The sequence below is a fragment of the Leptonychotes weddellii genome, chromosome 15, assembly GCF_054177405.1.
Source record: "Leptonychotes weddellii isolate Sample4059 chromosome 15, ASM5417740v2, whole genome shotgun sequence".
Classification (NCBI taxonomy): domain Eukaryota; kingdom Metazoa; phylum Chordata; class Mammalia; order Carnivora; family Phocidae; genus Leptonychotes; species Leptonychotes weddellii.
Window position 1 is genome coordinate 34,145,691 of NC_138383.1, and position 25,011 is coordinate 34,170,701.

Consider the following 25,011-nt stretch of genomic DNA (forward strand, 5'->3'; position numbering starts at 1 on the left):
TGATCATGTTGGTCACCATCATCCTAAGCCCTTAACACATTGCCTAGCGCAGTAAACACTTGTTGGATAAATGAACAATAGGGTGTACAAGAACCCAGTCTTTTTCAGATTTGTCTGTGGAGTAATATTTGAGGATGTACTATGGAAGACTAAGTCAGTGCCAGAATAGCTTTCCAAATCTTGGGAAATACTGGGAAATGCTGAAGACCATCTGCAGGAGAAATGATTGAATTCTGGATATATCTTGAAGGTTGAACTAATAGGATTTGCTGGTGGGTGTGAATGACTCCATGCTTCTAAATTATATTGCCGTGGTGAAATTGTTCACGGACAGCTAATGTCACAGTCCGGCCAAGGTTATAGTGAGGATTAAATGGCACGCACATAGAGTTCCTATCTAGCCTGGTGCTTGGCATTTTGTCAGTCCTCAGTAAATACTCGTTTTCCTCTCTGTGAGTGATTCAGTATCTTTTTTTTTTTTTTTTAAAGATTTTTATTTATTCATCAGAGACAGAGGGAGAGGCAGAGGGAGAAGCAGGCTCCCCACTGAGCAGGGAGCCCGATGCGGGACTCGATCCCAGGACCCCGGGATCATGACCTGAGCCAAAGGCAGACGCTTAACCATCTGAGCCACCCAGGCGCCCCAGTATCTTGTTTAGACGAGAAAGCCAATGCACGGTGACGTGCTGTCCCTCCGCAGGGCTGCGCCGCATGTGAGGGTGGCGGCCAGCACCTGCTGCATGTCCACGGTCTTGCCCAGCACTTCCGCAGGCTGTCTTGCCCGGCCTGCCACCGACCCGCTCCTCTGCTGGCTCTCCAGCACCCTCACGTTCAGACTTTGTGACTGTCAGGCCTCATTCTTTGCCTCAAAGTGAAGCTGCTCTTTTATTTTTTTTGCCTGTAGGAATGTGTGTTTTGTCTCCACTTCTGTGAATACTGCTATTTATGAGCAGGCTGTTGTCTCTTCCTATGATCCAGATGTAGGTAACATGGTGCACAGAGTTAAGTGCATTTACTGTCTGGTCATACTGCTGGTTTTGAATCGTGGCACTACTCCCTCAGCCTTTGGAACCTTTGGCAAGTTCCTGAACCCCTCCAGTCCTCATTTCTGCCATATGTAAAATGGGAATTGTGACATGAAAAAGGGTACTTCTTCTAATACATTTGGAACAGGGCCTACCACCTAAGAAGCACCGAATTAACTATTAGCCATCATTAGTCATAACGGGACCTGGCGACCTCAGGTACTCTTATGTAGCTCTCAGTATCACTTCTGGGCTGAAGCTGCATCTCTTCACCCTCTCCTCTCACCTTTTCATCGTGCTTTCCCTCCGGTGTCCCACAGGAACTCAAACTCAGCATTTGAAACTAAGCTTATCAGCTTTTCCCTGTGGCAGGGTGCTTTGGCTACAATTAGTAGAAAACCCAAATAAAAGTAACCTAATCAGCAAGGGAAGTTCTTTCTGTCTTGTAACAAGAAGTCTAGATGTACGATGGATCCAAGGTTGCATAATCCCATTGCTCAGTCATGTCCTCAAGGACTCGGGTCCTTCCCATTCCTTCGGCATTTTGACTTGTCCTCTTAGGCTGGCTCCCCTCACCTTAAGATGAAGATTCAGGCACTATGTGCATATGATAGCCTTCTAAGAGGACTTCCCCCTCATCTTCACTCAGATCAAGGGAACTTTCGTAATCTGATCACTGACAAGGGAACTGGAATTCCCAGTTTTAGTTAGACTAACCAAGATCCATCCTCCTGGAGCTGGGGATAAGATTCCATTCCCTGAGCAAATGACTGGGAGTGGGTTGGCAGGGAAGTGAACTCCTGAGCAGAATCAGAGCTCTGCTGGCCAAGAAAGGGGGTTGGGGGGCTGAATTTGGGTAGAGAATATACCATGTCTGTGGCAGAGTTCGAAATATTTTGTGATGAGAAGGAAAAAGATCTAAAAATGAATTGGGAGTCATGTTGAAGTCAGAAAAACTAGATGTAGTGCGTATTGTAGAAAATCAGGTCAGACTGAGGAGTGGTGCTGGAGCATGGAGGATGGATGTGAGGGCTGGAGCTGTGGCATCCTCCCTGGCTGGACATAGGGACGGGAGAACAGCCTCTTTTGGTTTCCAGTTTCTTCTTGGCTAATCAGGTAGCCATTCATGGAGATGGTGGAGACTAGAGGCCAAGTAAGTTTGATGGACAGGGATTTAAATGAGTTTTTTATTATTATTATTTATTTTTATTTTTTATTTTTAAGCAGGCTCCATGCCCATCATGGAGCCTAACATGGGGTTTGAACTCACAACCCTGAGATTGAGACCTGAGCTGAGATCAAGAGTCACATGCTTAACCAACTGAGCCACCCAGGCACCCCCGATTGCGTTGTTTTAAACAGACTGAGTCTGAGGTGCCTGTGAAACATCATCATGGAAATAGTCCATAGACAGTTGGAAGAAATGTCTAATTTGAAATGTAGATTTCAAAATGCTGCTCTACAGTCCCCAAAGGTTCTGCCCCTTCCCCTCTCCTCCATTCTGATGCAATCTCCCGGTCTCCTTCCAGCCATTCTCGTCCTTTCTGCCCATCTTGTTCAGGAGCTGTCTCTCTTCTTAAGGAACCCCTCTGTCTGGGTGAAGCCATTGCTTCTGTCACCATCTGTGTGCCAAGGCTTCAGTGGAATGCTGCGAGTCAGATAACCATCACCCATTAAAGTTAATTTCAGGGGTGCCTGGCTGGCTCAGTCAGAAGAGCATGCGATTCTTGATCTTGGGGTTGTGAGTTCGAGCCCCACATTGGGCGTAGAGATTACTTAAATAAATAAATAAGCTTTAAAAAATTTAATTTCGATTTTACAAAACAAAATAATTTAGTGGATCTACTTTTCAAAAGTTTATAAAAATTATTACAAAAAAACAAAAACATCTCCCAAACCAAAATATTTCCATCCCCAAGCCCAGGAAATCGTGATGTGTAGTCAGAGTTCTTTAAAGTTATATTAAAAGTATAGATTTAATCTGATAGTTCCCCAAAATTATAAACCTGAAAACTTAGTGATCTGAAATACTCATTTTCTATATGCTCTTTAGACCTCAATTACCTGGGAAAATCCCTTCTCCCATTCTGACCCAGGATGCCCAACTGCCAACATACCTTTACCAAACCGAGAACTCTGAACTTCATATCTTTATATCCTGCCTTCTGCTCTTCTTGCCAACAGCTCCCCAGCCCTTCCTCTTCAGCCCCATGTCTGCTCTCTGGGCTCTTTTCTGTCCAGCTTCCTTGCCCTTCAGACGTAATATGCATCACGCTGGTCCCTACTGGTGACTACGTTTACAGTTCTGCCACTTTTCTGAAGTGTTTGCAAACACCTTCAGCCACGTCCGTCTCCTGGCTGTTTCCTGGTCATACCTCTCCACTCATCTGCACGCCACTGGCCTTGCTTTGTCCCGCCTGTCCTGCATCAGCCTCAGCCTCTCCTTAGTGCATTCCCAATGCTGCTAGGTCAAGAGGAAGCATTAACTAGTTTCGGCCTGCCTCTGGGGCAGCTTGACCACTGTGAATTTGTTTTGCAAATACTACATAGATATTAGTTTACCTGACAATTACAATTACAATTACTTCTATTAAAATAATATGAAGGGTCGGGGCTCCTGGCTGGCTCAGTCGAAGAGCATGCGACTCTTGATCTCGGGGTTGTGTGTTCAAGCTCCATGTTGGGTGTGGAGATTACTTAAAAAAATATATATACATTAGAAGAGATAACATGCAAGGTCTACCCCAATATTAATAGTTGTTACTACTGCCTAGCACAGAAACACAGCATGAATGCCTCTTGTTTTAAAAACAGCCCTAGAGGGGCAGCTGGGTGGCTCAGTCGTTAGGCGTCTGCCTTCGGCTCCGGTCGTGATCCCGGGGTCCTGGGATCGAGCCCCGCGTCGGGCTCCCTGCTCGGTGGGGAGCCTGCTTCTCCCTCTCCCACTCCCCCTGCTTGTGTTCCTTCTCTCGCTTTGTCTCTCTCTGTCAAATAAATAAATAAAAAATCTTTAAAAAAAAAACAGCCCTAGAAGGGGCACCTGGGTAGCTCAGTCTGTTAAGCGTCTGACTCTTGGTTTTGGCTCAGGTCATGATTTCAGGGTTGTGAGATTGAGCCCCACATCATCGTCCATGCTCAGCAGGGAGTCTGCTTGGGATTCTCTCTCTCCCTCTCCCTTCACCCCTGCACGTGTGTCCTCTTTGTCTTTCTCTCTCTCAAATAAACTTTAAAAATAAAAATACAAATAGCCCTAAAAAGTATGGAGAAGCAGGCACTCTCATTGAGGGGCAATTTAGAAATGTTTCAGAATCCACCCTAAATATACATATGTGCATGTGTATGTATATACATGTATGTGCACACATTTGCATATATATGTATATGAGGTATAACATTTACATATATCTAATTTCTCAGGGTATGTAGGATATTGATAGCATTGGTTATAGTTAGAGGAAGGCACTGGAGGTTGTGGGATAGGGTGTGAAGGAAACTTCCACTGCCTTCCTTTGTGTGCCTTTTGAATTGTGATGATTGATGGATTACTTACTTGAATTTTTTTTTTTTTCAACATACTATTCTATGCCCAGCAATTTTACTTCAGGGAATTTCCCCTAGAGAAATATTTGTATATGTGTTAGCAAACTTGTGTGTAAGATGATGTTAACGACAGCATGTTTATAGTAACGAGGGTAACAACAAAGCTAGGAGCAACCTAAAAGTTCATCAGTAGGAGTGGACCGTCAGTTATGACATATGTGTACTGTGGTTTAGAAAAATGAGGTATGCAGATATGCTAACATGGAAAGACTGCCGAATTAGGATAGGATGAGTTAGGCTTCAGTCACAAACAACCCCCAGGTCTCAGCAGCTTAATGTAACAAGGGCTTATGTGTCACTCACATAAAATCTGTGGATCCAGGAGACTCTGCGGGCAGCCAGTGAGCACCCAGGCTGCTTTCATCTTGTGGCTCTGCCATCTCGAACAGAGCTTCCTCGGGCCCCAGGGCAGTGTGCACGCCGGCTCTTCTGTGCTTTGGCTCAGGAGCATGGACATCCCACAGCTATTGGCCAGAACTAATAATGCGGCCCTGCCTAACCACAAGAAGGGGTTGAAATGGGGAAGAAGAGATGGAATGTTTGGGGACAGAACTGTGTCTTTGCCATATACAAACAACGGAGTACAGGCACATAAAGTTTCCTGGAAGGATATAGAAGAGTGATTGGTTAACAATAGAAACCTTTGGAGAGTAGGATGAAGGCTTTTACCCCGTTTGAATATTTTTACCATTATTAACCTGCCTTTAATATTATAGTTTATAGTAGAATTCATGTGCATTAACTTTTGTGGGTTTTTTTTTTTCAATCTGGTTTAGACTGACTCTGAAGTCTTTCATGAAAAGAAAAATTCAATTTTGAGGAATCTGTACAATTGTTAGCTTACTTTAAGTGAAATTATTTTGTAGCTCTCCTATGTGAATGGATATATAACATGTATACAACAGGGAGAATTGCAAAATCCACCTATATTTGTCCTTCCTTATGTTATTTTGTTAGACTTTGCATGTGGCCAGTGTTGTAAAATGGGAAATGCCATTCACCATTTACTGTGCACCGCTCCTTTCCTGAATACGCTGGAGCTAAAGGGCAGGCAAAGAAGTAATTCATTCATAGCGAGCAGGAACTGACTAGCGTTGCCTTGGAAAGCCAAACACCCAGTGAGCTATAAAAATGCAGTAACAGATAACATAATACTTACTCTTAAGAGAAATATTTAAAAAGTGTATTAGTCTCTTCAGGCATTCAAAATAGGAAGGTTCGCTTTTACAGGTTAATGCACTCTTTCTACAAAGCCAGATGTTCTCATTTACAAATCGGATATAAAATATACATTTAAACTAATTGAACAAGTAAACAGCATATAACACTTTAGGTGTGGTAGCGTAAGATTACTTTTATAATCATGCTCTCCCATCTCTCATCAAACCCTCGGAGAACAACTTAATCCCTGAAGTTATATATGGTCCGAAAAGAGCGATGTGGTTTGAGCTCTTGTGTCTCAGGGAGTCTCTGAAACCCAGAGAGCACGTAGCCTCCCAAATAGCTCTTCCAGGACCAGGTCCAAGGCCAGTGTTTCTGTGAACCAGCCCAGCTCCAACCTTGGTGTCCTGATGGGCTGCCTTGACCAGGGTTAGACTCTGCTGTCTATGTCAGCTTTCAAGTTCGTACTTTTTCTTTCAAAGAATTCTTTCAGTTTTGAGGTTATCTCTTTATGCTATATGTGTAAAGATGACCTCATTTTGATGGTCTTATTGCTTTATTGGTCATCTCTGCCAGTAACACACCTCATCATCAGTTTTGGCTCCAAAACCAGACCTGGTATGTGAGAGATTCATACCTTGGAGCCCACCCTAGTTTGAGCTCTTTTGGTCTACATTTCTCTGGACCTGCCCTCACCATGATACTCAGTTCACTGTGACTACTACATTCAGAAAAGATGTGTCTTTTCCAAATAAAAAAGGCTGTGAAGGTTGTTTTGCCAAGGATTAGGGATTAAATTAAATTGGATTAAACATAAGTAATACAAATTTTATTTTCCTAGTGTAGCTAATAGTGCTAAACTACAAATTGAAAACAGGCCTTATTAAAAATTTAAATGACTGTAAACCTAACAGGTAATGAAAATCAATGCTTACACTTTCTGAGGTTTTTATGTCCTTCTCCATTAGAGTTGCTAAACTATCATCCTGAAGGATTATACATTGTAACATGCTCCACTGTGCATGACTAATATCCAGCTTCTGTCACACACAACCTCACCATGAGAATTTAACAGCATCCAGAATGGTCTTTACTTTGTTGAACAAGATGAGTTCACTGATCTCCCTCTTGGCTGTCACCGTAATGTCAAATTGCCATAAAAGTTTCTAAACATTCTCTATTTCTGTACTTCCCACAGACTAAGCAACCAACAATGTGCAGACTGGAGCACTTGGAATAACAGTGTTTGGTTTTTATAAAGAAATAGAGGGACAGTTGAAATATTAAATAGCAGTAACAAATTAAACAGTTTAAAAGGGTAATAGTGGAGATGCCCCAGTGTGGCATGTGATTAATTGCTAAATTGTAGAGACAGCAATCAGCCTCTACCTCCAGTGGAGGGAGAGAGATCCTACAGGCTAGAGATGCCATGGAGAGCATTATGGAGATGGTGGGACTTGAAATACTTCCTAAAAGATGTTAAGATGTTTGAAAATAGAAATTGCATCGATTTTATTTTATGAGTAACTGTAGTATCATGATTAACTAGTTGATGAATTGTTCTATAAGCCAAAAGTAAACATTAGTCAGACTGATTAGTAATGTATAAATACTGATTTTACCAGATAAATCTTAAGGTCAGCCTTTAAATGCCAAGGGTACTTCCTTGTTGGTGCTCTTTTTTTAAAAATTAAATTAAAAAGAAGAGCCTTTGTTCTTTGAATTGTAACAAATTTCTTCGCGACTACTGTGTTTCAGCCTGCTTCTTTGTAAGTAGCAATACTCAGGAAGGTTCCTTTAAAGAGCTCTGTTTTGCAGATGTTGTTTTGTAACATGGGTTTAATTCTCGCCAGCTCAGTCTTTTTTATTTATCCTGCATGCAGTTGGTATTGCATCACTTCCTTTGCAAGAGAATTGACTACGGGATCTTAGGGCAGGGTAGGTTTTTTTTTTTTTTCATTGTTTTGCACAAAGCCCATTACCTATTTATAGTATCAGAACTTTCTATTAGTCATCACCAGAAATTATTATTACACCTGTCAACTGGTTTTGTAGTGAGCTGTATACAAATGACAGATGAATATGTGTATGTACTTCCCCCTAAACCAGTTTTATTATCTTTAAACATGAGTCCCGATTAAAGATTGGATAATATCCCTTAAAAATCCACTCTCTCTAGCTTCTCTTGAAAAATGAAAAAAAAATAAAAAGTTCTGGCACTCGGTACACGTTTCAAAATAGGGACCATCTATGAGAGCAACAGCTGCTCCCTTCTACAGGGCACGCGCTGGTCCAGCGCCCTCTGGGTCTTATAGAGTTCATTTCTGCTTCACTTACATGTTTTGCCTGCCTGGCTTCCGTAGACAGCTTCGTTTGATTATGGGACTAGTATGTAAGAGCCCAAACATGCCAGAACAAAACCTTCAGCTTTACCAGTGCCATCAGCTACCTTCCCTAACTCGAATTATGTACCATTTGAAGAACAAAATGATACACAGTTGACCCTTGAGCAACACGAGGGTTAGGGCACTGATTTCCCACATAATTGAAAATCCAGATATAACTTTGACTTCCCCAAAACTTAACTACTGATAGTCTGCTGTTGATCAGAAGTCTTACTGATAATATAGACAATTAACACATATTTTGCATGCTATATGTATTTTATACTGTAAAGTAAGCTAGAAGAAAATGTTATTAAGAAAATCAGAAAATACATTTACAGTGCTGTACTGTAAAAAATCTGTGTAAGTGGGCCGGCATAGTTCAAGCCTGTGTGTTCGAGGGTCAGCATCTTAGAAAAGTAAGTTATTATAATCTGTATAAATAAAGTATTAGTATGTGTATATATATTTGCATGCATATACATACATACATATTTGAGAATAAGACAAATATGAAAACATGTTAGCAATCCAAGAGAAAGATATTTGGAAGTTTTTTAATGCTCTTCTTAAGTTTGCAATTATTTCAATATGAAAATTATTTTTAAAAGTCAGAGCTAACAGCCACAGATTGTCAACAGTGAGAAAGATGTTTCTTCCCTAAGTGATTAATCTTTTAGTCAGAATTTGAGGAAAGGAAACATTTAAGGCCAATCTAATTGATACCATGTCTTACAAGTTATTTTCCAGCAAAAAAAAAAAATTTTCTTCTAGTTGATATTAAGGACAAAACTTGGAAGAAGTATTTTTGTATGCATTAATAACCAAAACAATTTTTTCTGCATCCAATTTTAGCAGCCTGACATAAGAACGCATTCAAAGCATAAATAAAGGCATTGCCTCCCTATATCTAAGGAAGGACCTTATTAGCAAAGTGTACACATATTTTGCTGATGTGCAGGCGCCCACATATTAGATATTTTAAATAAGCAATAGATCCGAGCTGTTTGTTCATTTGTGGTGGTGGATTTGTGCCAATTTAGCCCCATGCTTTGGTCTAATCGCTGGTATGTGTCTTCTAGAAGGCCGGTCAGGATAAAAGCTGTAGTCCACAGAGCCACAACAGAGGATGAAGGTAAATAGTCAACCACAAAACCCATTCTCCTTCTATTCCCAAATAAAGTGAAACTATTTGGCCTAGATTTGGCCAGTGGAAGCCCCTTTCATCTGGCCGCAGTGTCTTCCAATATGTCCCTGTCAGTCTTTAAGAACTTCCTTATTTTCTGGCTCAGTAAGATTCCAGGCTCATCTTGTGTTTTTCCTGTCCCAGTGATAAAATTGGCCATTTCTCTAAAAACCATTGGTTAAGTCTTGGTGTGGCATTTAGAAATCAAGATTGGGGGGCGCCTGGGTGGCTCAGTCAGTTAAGCTCAGGTTATGCCTTCAGTTCAGGTTATGATCCCAGGGTCTTGGGATCCAGCCCCTCACCGGGCTCCTTGCTCAGCAGGGAGCCTGCTTCTCCCTCTCCTCCCTGCTCATGCTCTCTCTCGCTCTCTCTCAAATAAGTAAATAAACTCTTTAAAAAGAAAAAAGAGAAAGAAATCAAGATTGGTAGTAGATACAGTTGTTGCTACTGGTGTGTCATTGCTTTTAGCCTTTCTCAGAAAACAGTTTGGTGGGTGGTGAAGGGGGGGAGACACACACACAAGTGTACATAGGTCTTTTTGTTTCTTTGTCTTAAACACCGTGATTTCATACCAGTATCTCCCATTTCTGTCCAACACCACGGGGTTTATTTTAGCCTTCTTCTTTGAAATTTGTGAGTTCCTTCTGCAGTTCTGAGAAACCTGGCTCCCTTCATCCTCATCATTTTACTTACATTCTTGGTCCTCCTGAATGTCCCCACCATGCGGGCCACCTCCTCCACCCCTACCCTGCCGGACATCCTGGCTGCACCAGCAGAATCTTTACCCTGGGCTCCTCGTGTGTGCACAGACTGAGCCAACTGAATCCTCAGCCCTGGCTCTGCCAAATACACTGGCCACGCTGGCCAAACCCTTGACTTTTTAAACTTAGTAGACGGATTATAAGCAAAAACTTGAGACAAAATATTTCCTGAAATTATAAAATCAGAATATTAATTTTTTTTCATTATTCAGTCACATAGTTGAGTTTCAATCCTTATTCACAGAGGGCAGTGGGACTTAAAATTTAAGTAAAGCTCTGGAAATAATGCTATTGATAAGTCAGCTGACCTTTTCTTTTACTTTTTGAGATGTAATATTAACAGACATTTAGGGAAACGGTTTCCTGAGCAAGGTTGGGCTGGAGGACAGCTGCTTTCTGGGGGTCGCTAAAGCTTTTCTCACCATCCTGGGAAGTTCTGAATTCAATCCTGGTTGCAGTGACACTTAAAAAATAAGTATGATGGTATTTGTCTTAAATTGTCAACCAATCTATCTACATAAATTCCTTTCTCAGTTTGATCTAGCAATAAAAATGATTTAATTTCTGCTTTAGGAACTAAGAAAAAATAGGGAAAATTATTTGTTTTTTCCATTTCCTGATGTGTTTGATCTGTTTTTAGTTTTTGACTCTTTTCTTTGCCACCACATTCTTCTTCTCTTAGTTCACTTCCTCATGTCTGGTATTCCTGAGTGTAGACAGCGCTTGGTTATTTTCAAGAGTGCAGAAGGACTGACTGGATAAAGCAGAGTAGCAGAATATCTGTATCATGTTTGTCTTTGGAATGTGTTGATTTTTTATAATTGAATATGAGTCCATTTAATACTTGGAGGTTTTTATCATTCACCTCTTCATGATTCCAGGTCCCTCCTCCCTTAGCAAAAATTCCTCTGGATGCCACAGCAGTGTACTAGGAATAAGTAAAAATAAATTTGAAAGAAATCTGGCTCATGGTCTCTTAGGAGACTTGATTACAATATGGGGATAAAGCTGTAAAATGCAACGTCTCCTGTGTCATGTGACAATGGAAACCCCTTGCAGAGTGGTAATAGTGGATGTTGTTTGCCTTTTATATCTTCTTTAAATCCCTCCAAATTCAGCTCCCTTGTCCTTACCATAATAACTCCATCCCGGAACCAACAGCCATTATTGAGGGGCCCCGGGGAGCAGCTTTTGGTAACAGTTCTTGGCACAATAAATATTAGTTTACTGTGCCTTTGTTTTCTGAACTGAAAACAGGTGTTGTCACAGTAGCCAAAATGGAAATAATCCATTTGCTTGATTACTTAACCATTTATTTCTCTTCAGTGTCTCCTGCCACAGCTACTGCCCAGCTTGGACCCTAAAGCTCCCTATCTGGTTGCCCCAAGTCTCAATAACACCTAGGAAAACCTTGCTTTAACTATATCAGAACCTTCACATGTTAGGAAAATTGGCGTAAGGAATTACAGTTTTTAACAAGGGATCTAGTCAACTGATTAGGTTTTCTGTCACTTACTAAATTAGGCAGAGGGACAGGGTGAACCTGTTAGGTTTCCTGTCACCCAGAGAGCCAAATATTTAAGTATAGTGTAAGGTGAAGAGGCTTCCTATCCAAGGGTCAGGATGGGGTAAGAATCCTAAAGGCATCCTGTTTAGTTACAGTCCTCAGACATCTGTGAAATGATTTACTTACTTATTTTTAAAAGAGAGTTCAGTACTGTGGTATAAGTGGTTTGTAGTATTTAAAATGCATAATTGTTATCACTTCATGTAATTGTGCATTTCTACCAAAGGATTGTCTGGCTCAGACCTAGGTCTTGTTCATTTTCCTGAGCAGTGCTGATTTATAACTAGGCTCACCCCTTGGTTAAGGCAGAATGCACTTAACCACTTTGCTAGGCATGCCAGGGAGCCAAATCACTAATATAATAGGAAATCTTTTTTTTTTTTTAAGATTGTATATATTTATTTTGAGACAGAGAGAGAGAAAGAGCATGAGCAGAGGCAAAGGGAGAAAGAATCTCAAGCAGACTCCATGCTGAGCGTGGAGCCGGTTGCAGAGCCCAATCCCACAACCGTGAGATCATGACCCGAAATCAGGAGTCAGACGCCTAACCCACTCAGCCAGCCAGGTGCCCCAATAGGAAATCATTTTTAAGTGAAACGGATGAAAAGGAATATATATATATAAGTTGAGCCTTAGGTTGGAGAAATTGTGTTTATCACTTGTAGGTTGGAAGAGAAAATACAGTGTCGTGTTATTAATAGGAGAAGTTTCATTCTTATATTTTGGTCTAGATCTTCGTGTCTGTCATCATTAGACACTCAGCATTTCATAACTAAATAACGCTATAATATTTATTGTTTGTGTGTGTTTTACTAATTTTAAATGCATGTATTTAAATATCCATCTGTTAGTCTGACGCTCTGTAGTTCCTAAGGACTCTTACAGTCACTGAGAGTGATTTTACTGTGGTCCAGTTCACCAGTCTCTATATTTCCTCTATTAGGATTTTAGCTAAATCAATCAGTCAAATTTTAAATAATTAAAAAGACTATTTAAAAGCTATAGGGTGGCAAATGGAAACCAAGACAGATAATTTGCTTTCCCTGGTGTGGGTTTGGTAAGCTTAAAAACCTTTTTTGATCTCAGGAAAAGAACAACTTTCCTTGCAAGGACAAAATGAAGCCATTTCAAGATTCATTCTCAACATTGTGAAGTTACAGGTGCCCTCACCTAACTGTGACTCTCTGCCCAGCGTGGGCATGTCCTGACATCAGCCTTGTAGAGACTCTCCTGTCAAAGTGACCGGTTGACTGAGCACCCTGTGAGTGACCAACATCCTTCTCACCACACTGAGAGAGTCTCAAGTTGAATCCTTTTCAGACACCCCGCAGAAGACAAACGAACAAAAACTGAAAAGCAGTCCATTCCCAGATGTCAGCCCAGCTGTTGTATTTGTGGGCATGATTTGCTATGCCATGTCTGACAGATTATTTTTTACATCCTCGCTACTTATCATGTTTTCATTGAGATATACTATAAAATGTTGTTTCCTTTTGCTGGGGGAATGAACAGTGGTCTTTGGTGAAAAATGTCTTTTATGGTCAAGAATTTAGACCATGTACTGAGAAGGAGCCATCGTATTGGTAGTAGTATTGTCTTAACCACATTGCCTGGGACCTCAGTAGATAGCCTTTCGGAGGGGACAGTGTTGTGTTCTGCTATTTCCTTATACCAGCAAGGTAGAATTGCTGAGTCACTTGACATGATCAAATTCAGGTAATACAAAATTTAAATAAAACCCGGATATCTCGGGCACCTGGGTGGCTCAGTTGGTTAAGCGACTGCCTTCGGCTCAGGTCATGATCCTGGAGTCCCGGGATAGAGTCCCGCATCGGGCTCCCTGCTCAGCAGGGAGTCTGCTTCTCCCTCTGACCCTCCTCCCTCTCATGCTCTCTGTATCTCATTCTCTCTGTCTCAAATAAATAAATAAAATCTTTAAAAAAAAAACAAAAAAAAACCCCGGATATCTCTTGTCTCTTTCTGGGCCACAGAGCAGGTCCCCCCCCCATAGCATGTGCCCTTGGTGACAGGTAGGATTTTTGGCCGCCCTCCCTGTGCTCTGGGTACTCTGTGTCTGCCATCCTGTGCATTGCTTCCTTTGTGTCCAAAGGGTCAGGCGTAGTTAGCTTAGGAGAGAAAGAAGAGTAAGCAGCATTTTCCCTTGGCTCTCCCTCAGGAATCTCAGACCCAACACAGCCTGTGTGGCTCACCATCACCTCCCGAAATTGTGCTCTTCCCCTACTGTCCCAGCTCTGTATAATAAGCAGCACTGTGGTCAGCTTGACCCCTCCGTCTTTCCCACATCTCACATCTGGGAAGTCACCCTATCCAATCAGTGCCTCTTCTGCTCTCAAAGCCTGTCCCTGCTCTACCTCCCCACTGCTCCACCCCAGCCAGAGCCCCGGCGGGCCCTTCCCAGGACCCAGGCGGTGGCCTCCTCACTGCTCCCCTGCCAGGCACTCTGTCCTCTGCAGCCTGCAGTCATGGGAGCTTGCAAAAGGCCGATGTGGTCAGCACTTAAACTCTGCCCTTGAGATAACGTGCAAGACCCCGTGACACTGCACGCCTCACACACCCGCCTCTCCCCGCGCAGCCCTCACGCTCCTCTTGCTGTTTTTGCTGTGATGTAGTCCTGTGTCCTGCCCTCGTCCCTCCCTCCACCTGTGCACTGCACATTCTGTTGCCTCTTCCTGCAGCCCGTTCAGTGTCTGTCCTTCTCATTACCCTGAATTAGGGGGGAGACGGGTCTGCCTGCTTGGAACGTGGGTGCTGATAACTGAACAGCATGAATGAACAAGTGACTACAAATAAAACTGAAGACAGCAATAAGAACTTTTAAAGTTAATGTTTCTCTACAAGGCATGTCTTACTATATAATAGAAACGTGTTTTGAAAAAGCAGGCATTCTCTAAAAATGTATATATCAAATTCATCTTGCAATGAAAAAAAAAAGGAAAGAAAGAAAAAGGTAAAATAATTCAGCCAGGCATCTCCTGACCACACTTGCTGGTTAACTACCCTTTGTGCTGCTCACGTGAGAAGAGGTGGCTCTGGAAAAGAAAACCGAGAGATGAACGCAGGGAGCCGGTCAGACCACTGCCAGGGGCCCTCATGAGTTTCCTGTGTCCTGTGGAAAGCCTGACAATTGCTATGGAAGGTTTTCTGACTTCAGAGGGTCCCTGTGAACTACTAGGAGGATCCCTTCTGGACACGACGCCAAGCTGGATGGTGATCCAGTAGGCTAACAGAAGTGACCGTCACTGTGAAGGTAGACCCAGCACAGCGCAGATGCGGTGCACAGGACAAGGGGACCCAAGGGGAGGAAAGCCGTGTCCTGCCGTTCGGACGGCTGGCGGTATTGCTCATAATAAAAGAGGACTTCACGTCATTGTACGCTCTCCGCGTGCCAACAGTGTGCGAGTTGTTCCCATGAGCGGAGCGTCTCATCCCGTGGAACACTCCTGGGAGCTAGGTGCCAGTGTCACCCTGCTACACTGGTAGGCTCTGGTCTCCTCAGATGTTCTCTTTGGAGCCTTCGGTATGTTAATAAAAAGGCAAAATAAAGCATCCTATTCTAGGTGCTCTTAAGGCAGTATAAGTCAAGAAGTGCCTAGATTTATCTATGGAGAGGGTATGATCACATAAATAATTCAGGTGTCAAGAAATTTAATTTTTGGATGTCTTCTTTGAACCCTCCTGCTCCTAAAACTGGGTTTGGTATCCTGTTTCTTAGCTTCCATAGCATCCTTTCTATCTTTGTTATTGCCCTAAATCTTTTCCGAAGCAATATGATGGGGGGATGGCACATGCATATGCATGCACGCGCACATGTGAGCAAGAGAGAAAGAGAATGGGAGCCAGAGGGAAATGACAATTTTTTTAAAAATGTGTCATTTTTAGGGGCACCTACGTGGCTCTGTCATTTAAGCATCTGCCTTTGGCTCAGGTCAGGATCTTGGGATCCTGGGTGGAGCCCCACGTTGGGCTCCCTGCTCTGAGGGGAGTCTGCTTCTCCCTCTGCCCCTCCCCCCAATTCATGCTTGGTCTTGCTTTCTCACGAATAAAAAGTCTTTAAGAAAAATAAAAATTAAAAATTAAAAAAATATGTCATTTTTAAATCCTCTGTCATTGTGCATACTAACATGGCATTGTCTCTGTCTTTGGTACAATAATACCATCCTTATTCTTTGCAACTCAGGCTCTTGGCACAGTGCCTGACACAAGGCACTTATTAGTTACTCAGATGTTTATGAACACACACAATCAGTAACTAGCAGAGCCAGGATTCAAACCTGGGGCTCCAGGGCTGTGTGGCTCTCACATTCATAATCTCTCTAACAAATAGTCCCTGCCCACTTCAGGAATGTGCAGTCTCACAAAGGGGAGTAGATGAATTGATTCCATCATGTGGAGACCATGATTTTGCCAGGAGAAGCTGCAGTAAGATGTCTTCACCCTTGGGAGAAATTCTCATCTAAGAACTGGGGAAGGTGACCTGAACATATTGAAAGTTGGCAGTAAGCTAATGAGCATTGCATAAGTTTGGTACATCAATAAAGAAAAGGGTCAAAGTTTGGTGTACTTTGAAATTAAAACTGCATTATAAGCTGTCCTTCTGATATGGGCCAGCGTCGTTGCTTTAAAAATCCACACCCAGCAAACAAACTGTAGGTGGAAGTACGAATTGCTACAGCAGCCTCTCTTGAGAAGAATTTGGCAAAAATTCACTAATTTAAATTGTACGTATCCTTTGACCTGGCAACTTCAGTTCTAGAAATGTGTTCTACAGGAATATGTACACATATGCACAAAGAAATAGATGCCATTGTATTTATAGTTGCATTGTTCATAGTAGAAAAGATTAGTAACAGCCTAAAAGTCCAATAGGGACTAGTTAGGTATGTTATTGTATATTCACCCATGAAATGAAATACTATGCAGGCATAAAAATGAGGCTTTTCTCTATTTACTTACATGAAACTATCACCAAGATACATATTTTAATTAGAGAAGAAAAGTCATTCATGTAAAAAAGACTGTATGTATATGTGTGTGTATGCATAACCTCTTTCTAGAAAAATTCACAGAAATCTAGTAGCAGTGGCTGTCTCTGGCAGGGGAGACTGTGGGAAAATGGGAAAAATGAGAAGCACTTTCCACTATCTGATCATTTATATCTTCTGAATCTTTTACTAAGAGCCTGTATTGCCTATTCAAAATAAAAACCTGGGGTGCCTAGGTGGGTCAGTTGGTTAAGCATCCAACTCTTTGATTTCAGCTCAGGTCACGATCTCAGGGTCCTGGGATCGAACCCCACCTCAGGCTCCACACTCAGTGTGGAGTCTGCTTGAGATTCACTCTCCCTCTCCCTCTGCCCCTCCTGCTCATGCTCTCTCTCTCTCTCTCTCTCTCTTTCTCTTAAAAAAATAAACCTTTTTTAAAAAATCTGATCAGAGAGCCAGTTCCCGAAACTCCTGAACTAACTCAAAAACCTCATTCTTAAGATTCTGTCCCTCTACAACCACTCTTCGTACAAAATCTGTATTAGTCCAGCTCCAGAGATAAAGAACCAGTAGGATACGTGTGTGTCTATATACACACATATAGAGAGATTTTTTTGGCCCACACAGTTATGGAAGCTGAGAAGTCCCAACGCTGCAGCTGGCAGGCTGGAGTCCCAGGAGAGCCAGTGGTGCAAGTTCTAGTCTGAGCCTGGGTATGAGGGCAGGAGAAGACCTGTGTCCCAGCTCAGAGACAGTGAGGCTGAGAGACAAAGCATTGTTTCTGAGTCACCCTTTTATTCTAATCAGGCCTTCTGGATTGGATGAGGCCCACCCACACTGGGGAGGGCACTCTGCTCTGCTCAGTCCACTGATTCTAATGTTACTGTCATCCAGCAACACCCGCACAGACACCCCAGGATACTGTTTGACCGAATGTCTGGGCACCTCACATAAAATTAACGATATAGGCACACATGTCAGTTTGCATCAGTAGTGGTGACAGTAACTTTGAGCACCTGGTTTAGGTGGTCACAGCGTTTCTCTCCTGTAAAGTAGTTGTCTTTCCCTTTGTAATTGCTAAGTAATTTGCGGGGAGATACTTCGCGGCTATGTAAATACCCCGTTCCTCATCACACTTTCAACTACTGGTTTTCTCTTGCACGGATCATTTTCTAACATCATTACTTCTGTATTTCTTAATTGTCGTTCTGCTCTAAGGAAGAGCTTTTCCTTCTCCAGTTCACTTCTATTTTATATCAGTGTGGACTCACAGATTCTTATTTTATTCAGGGGATTATGATGTTGCCGATGTTACTTATTTCAGTGCTCATGTGGTTCCAGATTTGGCCAGTGGGAGCCCATTCACTTTGGTTCCTGTTTCTTTTGACAAGCCCCTGTCATTCTCTGAGTACTTCCCTACTTTCTGGCTCAACAAGGTATTCCAGACTCATCTTATACTTCACCTGCCCCAGCTCCAGAATCAGTTTTTCTCCACGGGACCCTGGGTCTTTTTAGTTAAGAATACAAGCCAACGTCTGGGTGTCATTGCTTCTAAGCTCCCTCAGAAGACAGAGCTAGGAAATGTGTGCACATACATTCTCTCTCTCCCTTTCCCTTCCCTATGCCCCAACACATATGCCAAGTTCAAACTGATACCTCCAGTTCCAAGTCAACCCTCCCAACACTTTGCAACTTCCTTCCCTAACAGTGAAAAACCTGTCTCGGAGGGTGAGTCAGAGTAGATTCTATTTTAATTATATTTTCCTGGAATATAAGTTACTATTTGTATCTAGATTACGCGAAGCTGCCCATGTGAAAGGAAAGGTTCTTTTCTGGTAGAACATAGGGATATGGCCCATTAAAAACTAGGTGATATCGTGCTGTACTTAATCTCCCCACCTCCCAAGCTTGACTCATAAGGAAATAAGAAAAGTGAAATTAAGTACATAAATCTTTTTTTAAATGGTAATGATGGTAGGTGATTTAAAGTCTTACACACTCGATGGCCTGAATTTTCTCCATAAATGGGATGCAAACCATTTGCTGAGAGAACGGAGGTGGGCTAAAGGGACTCATTCCTTCATCCCTTCATTTTTTTGATTCCTCAAATATTTAACCAGCTCCTATAAGTTCCAGGCACTATATTGCATGCTGAAGATAAAGCAATGAACAAGGTAAATATGGTCTGTACTCCTCTGGAGACAGACAGAAAACAAACAAGAAACTTCTTGTGGTAACTACCATAGAGGGAACAAGCATGGGATGCTGGTGGACAGGGCAGTTTAGGTGGGGACAGATCCTCTTTTATTCTTGGCCAGAGCACAGTCATCAGGAGTAGTTGGCATGAGATAAGCCAACATCTGGATGTCAGATTGGCCTCACATTAAGGCTTCCCACTGAAAAGATTTAAGGATAGGAATGAGCATTTAGATTTATATTTTATGGAGAATGGATTAAAAGGAAGTCATGCCAATGAAGATGATACCTGCGACAGGGAAGACACCTGTGACCTCGTATTCTTGCTGACGCTGTTCACTATCTACATTCTCGACCTGGAGAAAATTGTGCCATATTGTTGGTTTGATTTGCATTTCTTTAAATGTAAGTGAAATCGGGCCATTTTCATGGAATTTATTTCGGTATAACTAGTTGTATTCATTTCCTAGAGTTGCTATAACAAAATACCACAAACCGAGTGGCTTAAAAGATGAGACACTTCTTATCTCACAGTTCTGAAGGCTAGAAGTCCCAAGTCAAGGGCCACGCTGTGTCTGAAACCGGTAGGAGAGACATCCTTCCTTGCCTCTTCCCAGCTTCTGGGAGTGGCCTTGGCTTGCATCTCTCTGCCTGTGTCATCACATGGCGCTTTCCTCTTCTCATAACCCAGTCATGTTGGATTTGGGCCCACTCTGATGACTTCATCTTGATTCCATCTGCAAAGCCCTGTTTCTAAATAAGGACACTTTCACGGGTACCAGGGATTAGGACTTCAACGTATCTTTTCTGAGGGGAGGCCACATTTCAAGCCATGGTGCTAATGATCTATGGTCTTTGTTTTTCCAGGGGCCTGGTCTGTTTTCTAACACTGTCTATTGACATACATTATTGGCATCTTTGTTGGCTGTTTTGAAAGCTCACCATTATCATACCAAAGTCTTCAGGAACACCTGTCATGTGATCTCTGTTATCTCCCTCTTCTGTACTTTCCTTCTTTCTGCTTCAACTTTGTTTTTCCACGTTGTTTTGCTCGCTTTTCTCCGCCTTTTCTTCTCGCCCCTGTGTCTGGCAGTGTCCATGCCCATTCTCCTGTCTGTTAGTGTAGCCTTCATTTCTGTGAGGTTTTCTCCTCTTCTGTTTCCTTGAGCTCTTCTGGTTTCCCGTCTGCTTTTCCAAAAAATGGTTTGAAACATGATTTCTCTATTTTTAAATGGTGTTTTCTTTGATCTCTTGGTTTAATGGGATATATTTTCTTTACGTTCTTTGCTTTCGTGCAAAAATATTTTACCATAATTTTTCTCCTTCATGACATACTTATTTTTTGTGGGTATTCTTTTTTTTTTTTTAATATTTTATTTATTTGAGATAGAGAGAATGAGAGAGAGCGAGTACATGAGAGGGGGGAGGGTCAGAGGGAGAAGCAGACTCCCTGCCGAGCAGGGAGCCCGATGCGGGACTCGATCCCGGGACTCCAGGATCATGACCTGAGCTGAAGGCAGTCGCTTAACCAACTGAGCCACCCAGGCGCCCTTCGTGGGTATTCTTGATCTGCCCTTTGTCTGTCAGTTTCTTTGCCTACTTTTTTCTGTAACATTGAACGGCCTGCTTCTGGAGAATTCTGCTCCAGGGCCTGGCATTTGCAAAGGTGCTTCTCTCTTAGCGACCTCCCTCAACTATGTCGACTTCTTGTGGCACTTCCAATCATCCTTCATAGATCATGTGTCAGAGTCGTGGCTGGGTTTTTGTTTCCTAGTAGGTAATGTTTTCTGGCTTTGTTTGTTTTGTTGTTCTTGATTTTCAGAGGGTGCAATCCGGTCAAGATAACCATACTCTTTCCTCCTTAAATGGGAGTCCCTTAGGTGGTATTTGAAGTTGATCCAGGACCCAACCCTAGAAAACCTGAGTGTTTAGAGATCATGAGAAAAGGAGGGGCCAGCAAAGGAGATGGAGGAGGAAAACTCAGAGAAGGTGGCCCCACGGAAGCCGTGAGAAGAGTGTGTTGAGGAAGCAAGAGTCAGTATCAAAGGCTGCTGAGACACCAAGTAAGGTGAAGACAGAGAATCAGCCAGGGGATTCAGCAGTGTCATTGGGAACTAGCTTTGGGCAGCAGGCTGGAGTTGCTTGAGGAGATAGTAGAAGGCAGAGAGATGGCTTGTGCCGGTGGACACGTTTCCTGGGCAATATGAATGTTCCCAGCAACTCAGGATTTCATGTACATTGAAGAGGGAAGGAAAACAGGCCAAATCAATGTGATTAAGCAGCTCCTATCTGAAAGCGTACGTTCTCATGAAATAAGTAATATTTACTCATGAATGAAGATTCTCTTGAATACTCAGTATACTATTCACAGAGAATTTTCCTCCTGATTGTAATTGATTTCATGTTGTTTAAGTAGTCAGCCAAGGACAACACTGAATTCTGTTAGTGGGTGAACCGACCTTGGAAGCCTCGAGGGTACCTCTGAAATCTCATCGTCTGAAGTAAATTCCCTCTTCTCCTCCACCCAGCTCAAAGTTAAATATATTTTTGCCCTTCATGTACAGTAAGTGTTCGGATTCTGTCCAATTTCCCTTTGAAGTAACTCACATTTCCCTTTCTCTCCTTTCTGCTGCCATTCTCGGCCTTATTGACCTCTTTAGCTAGAACAGTCTTCCCTGATTCCTTATTTCCAGTCACGTCGAATTTAAACCTCCCCAGCCTGGCTTTCAGAGCCTTTCACAGCAGTAGAATCCAACTCCCTCCTACTTACCCAGCTGTTGCCTTACATTCCCTGACAAAGGCTTTCTGCTCTAGGAAGGCCAGCCTCCCTCCTGTTCTTCCAGTCTTGCCACGTGGTTCTGCCTTCACGCCGAAGTTCCTGTCGAGCTCACCTTAGTCCACAGCTAGCACTTCATTATCTGTAGGATCAGTTGATGTATACACCCCCCCACTCCCCAGGGTCATACTTCTCTGTACGGTTGTGCCCATGACTGATGTGAAGGAGCCCCGAACATCTCGACTTCCTGTTGTACCTTATCTTTTGTATAAATGATGTGCAAATTAATGGAACTATTTTTTAAAAAAAAAATGTTCCAGAATTCCTGTACAAGACTGTTTTCCTCCAAAGGCATTACCTTTACGTCTTCTCCATGGCTACTCATTAGTTCAAACATGTTTTAGGGGCCCCTGGCTGGCTCAGTCAGAAGAACAGGCGACTCTTGATCTTGGGTTGTGAGTTTGAGCCCCACGTTGGATGTAGAGATTACTAAAAAATAAATAAACTTGGGGCACCTGGGTGGCTCAGTCGGCTGAGTGTCTGCCTTCGGCTCAGGTTGTGGTCCTGGGGTCCTGGAATCAAGCCTGTGTGGGGCTCCCTAGGTCTGCGGGGAGCCTGCTTCTCCCTCTCCCTCTGCCTGCTGCTTCCCCTGCTTGTGCTCTCTCTGTAAAATAAATAAGTAAAATTTAAAAAATAAATAAACGTAAAAAAAACTTTTAGAACCTTTTTGTTTCATTTAGAAGCCAGTGAAAATACCTGGCCCATTCAGTAATTATCTTTAAACTTCTTAAAGAAATTGAGGTTTTGTTGTTCTTTGGGTTTTTTTTAAGAAAGGGAAAGAGTGAGTGTGTATGAACAGTGGGTGGGGGAGAGCAGAGGGAGAGAGAGAATCCTCAGCAGGCTCCACACCTAGCATGAGCCAGTGCAGGGCTCGATCTCACAACTCTGAGATCATGACCTGAGCCGAAATCAAGAGTCAGATGCTCAACCAACCGAGCCACCCAGGCGCCCCAAGAAATCCAGTTTTAAAAATCAGTCGCTGTTAAGCTATTTTAAGTATTTTGGAAGTTCTAAAGAAAAAACAAATCTGAACAGAGCGAAGACCAAAATGTCAGTGTCGGAAATGGGAGTATCAAGAGTGGCTTCCTGGAGGAGCTGAGGCTTAGGCTTTTGAAAAGAGTGAGAATGGGCTGAGCAGATGGGTGAAGAAGAGACTAGGTGGGGAGAGGGTATTGTAGGCAGAATAAACCCCATGGCCAAACCATGAACTGTAACAAACCTTGGGTACTCTAAGTAGCTCATTAATATAACAGCAGGAGTGACTGAGACAGAGAGGGGGAATAGGGAGGGTTTGATAGGTCTATGTGTCGTGGTTAGTTAGGAGAGCCAAGTGAAAGGAAATATGGAGGACAGGGCACAAATGGCCTCGTGGGCTTTGCTCTGGACTTTGCGTACTCTTTAGGTTCCTCTTGGGAAGGGGTGTGTTGTGATCATCTTTGCCAACACAGTGCATGCCTTTATTATCTTACCTGTCATATTGTTATTATTTATTTGCAATACTTCCCTGCTCTTTATTCATTTTTTAATTCCCAGAGTCAGGCCTGGTGTCTGGCACATAATAGATATTGAATAAATGTTTGAAGAATGCATTATAAAAGTTTGTCATAAAAGCTTTTCACAAAGAAGGCATAAAAATGCCTTCCTTGGTCTTTTGTAAGAGATGGCATCACCCTGTTTATTGTTGAGAATAATTAACAGTAGTTCCTTACGGAGGCATACCAAGCAGGTGACTACATTACCTGAGTGCTAACTTCTTAACCCAAGGCTTTCCAAAAGCAAACTGGAATACTGCATTGGTGTTAAAGTGTATACTGGCGCCATCTCGCGGTGATTTTAAGCCTTAACCAAATTGAAAGCTTCGTCTGTGATAACCAGAGTTTCAAACAAGTTTCTAACATTTTATAAATTACCGAAGTATTGTATTTAATACTATATTTTGTTGACCCTTTGCCACTATCTTCACACTAACAGTTTTGGATTTAATGTTTTATACATGTATTTTAATTGTGTTTTACAAACATGTCTAGAAGTTTTGATAAGCAAAATATTCTATTTGAAATAAAATGGAATTTCATCATTAGGCATACCTGGAGTCTTAGACCAGCATTCTGATCTCAGATGCTATTTGCTGTGTCTTAGTTCACAGAGTTCCAGCCTTGTGAGGTAATCTTTTTTTCCCCTAACATCCTTCTTTATTTTTTTTTCCTGGTTGGACATTGTTTCTAAAACTAAAGAATCATGTTCTTTTAATTCTTATCCTTGAAGACAGCTGTTGAGCGTGTCCTGCAAATTTGGTTAAGCCAGAATGGCTTGGGTAGTGAACCTTAGCTTTTTATTATTTGTGTGGGTGTTTGAACATGAGTTATGTAGACATTTTGCTTTTGACTTGTTCGTTGATTAACAGCTGAGTCAGGGAATCAGATTATGATCATTGAATTAATTCCTCATGTGTAGGGATTGCTGTGATTTAAGTAGCAATGTTAATATAAAATAAAAGTTTTTTTAAATTGTGTTGTTTTTAAATTTTTTATTGTTATGTTAATCACCACACATTAAAAGCGTTTATTAAAAATATTTTTCATGCAGAGCATAATTGGAAGCTTAAGATTAATTGCCCTTTTTTTTTTAAGTACTTACTCAATGCCAGAGGGAGAGAGGGGTATAATTATCTCCATTTTACAGATGAATCTGAAACACATGGAGGTGAGGTAGCTTTCACAAAGTCTCACAGCTATTATATTTGCAGTGTGAGCATTCAGACCCAGATGTAGAGGACCCCAGAGTCCAGGCTTTTAACCACCATATAAACTCTGTGTCCAACAATGAGGGAGGATTCATAGGAAAACCATAGTAGAAAAATGCACAAGACAACCTTAAAGTGGTTATTAATAGCTTTTATTTAAATATACACTAATTAATAAAAATCTTGGCTTTAATTTATTGTTGACATTATCAGCATCTGCTTGTTTCTACTCCTAATTATAGCCAACAGCCTTCATTCCATTGTGAAGGAAGTTGAAGGTCCTGCACTGGTCCTAAGCAAGAGTGCTTTGAGGCACGGTTGCTATCTGTGGATGAGCATTTTGCCCGTCTCGGCACTCCCTTCATTCTCGGATACAAACTGTGTCTACCTGTGCCTTTCAGCAGGGGGCGTGTGTTGGCAACAGGTTGTGTAGAAACCTCCATTTGGGTGTTGGCCTGGTTGATGGATGTCTATGTGTCAGTTAATATATATAGGGTGAATAGATAACGGGTTTTCTAAATTTTACATTTAAATTTTTTCTTTGTAAAT

At 42.1% G+C, this 25,011-nt stretch overlaps 1 protein-coding gene and 1 long non-coding RNA gene across 4 annotated transcripts in view; both read left to right on the top strand.

Annotated features, from left to right (window-relative positions):
* Positions 1-25,011, top strand: part of MYO1D (myosin ID) — a 319,454-nt gene that overhangs the window by 58,962 nt on the left and 235,481 nt on the right. The window lies entirely within an intron of this gene.
* LOC145717380 (uncharacterized) lies at positions 615-12,960 on the top strand. The gene is made up of 2 exons (XR_014140556.1): positions 615-9,305; positions 12,771-12,960. It is a non-coding gene; the product is annotated as an uncharacterized LOC145717380 (long non-coding RNA).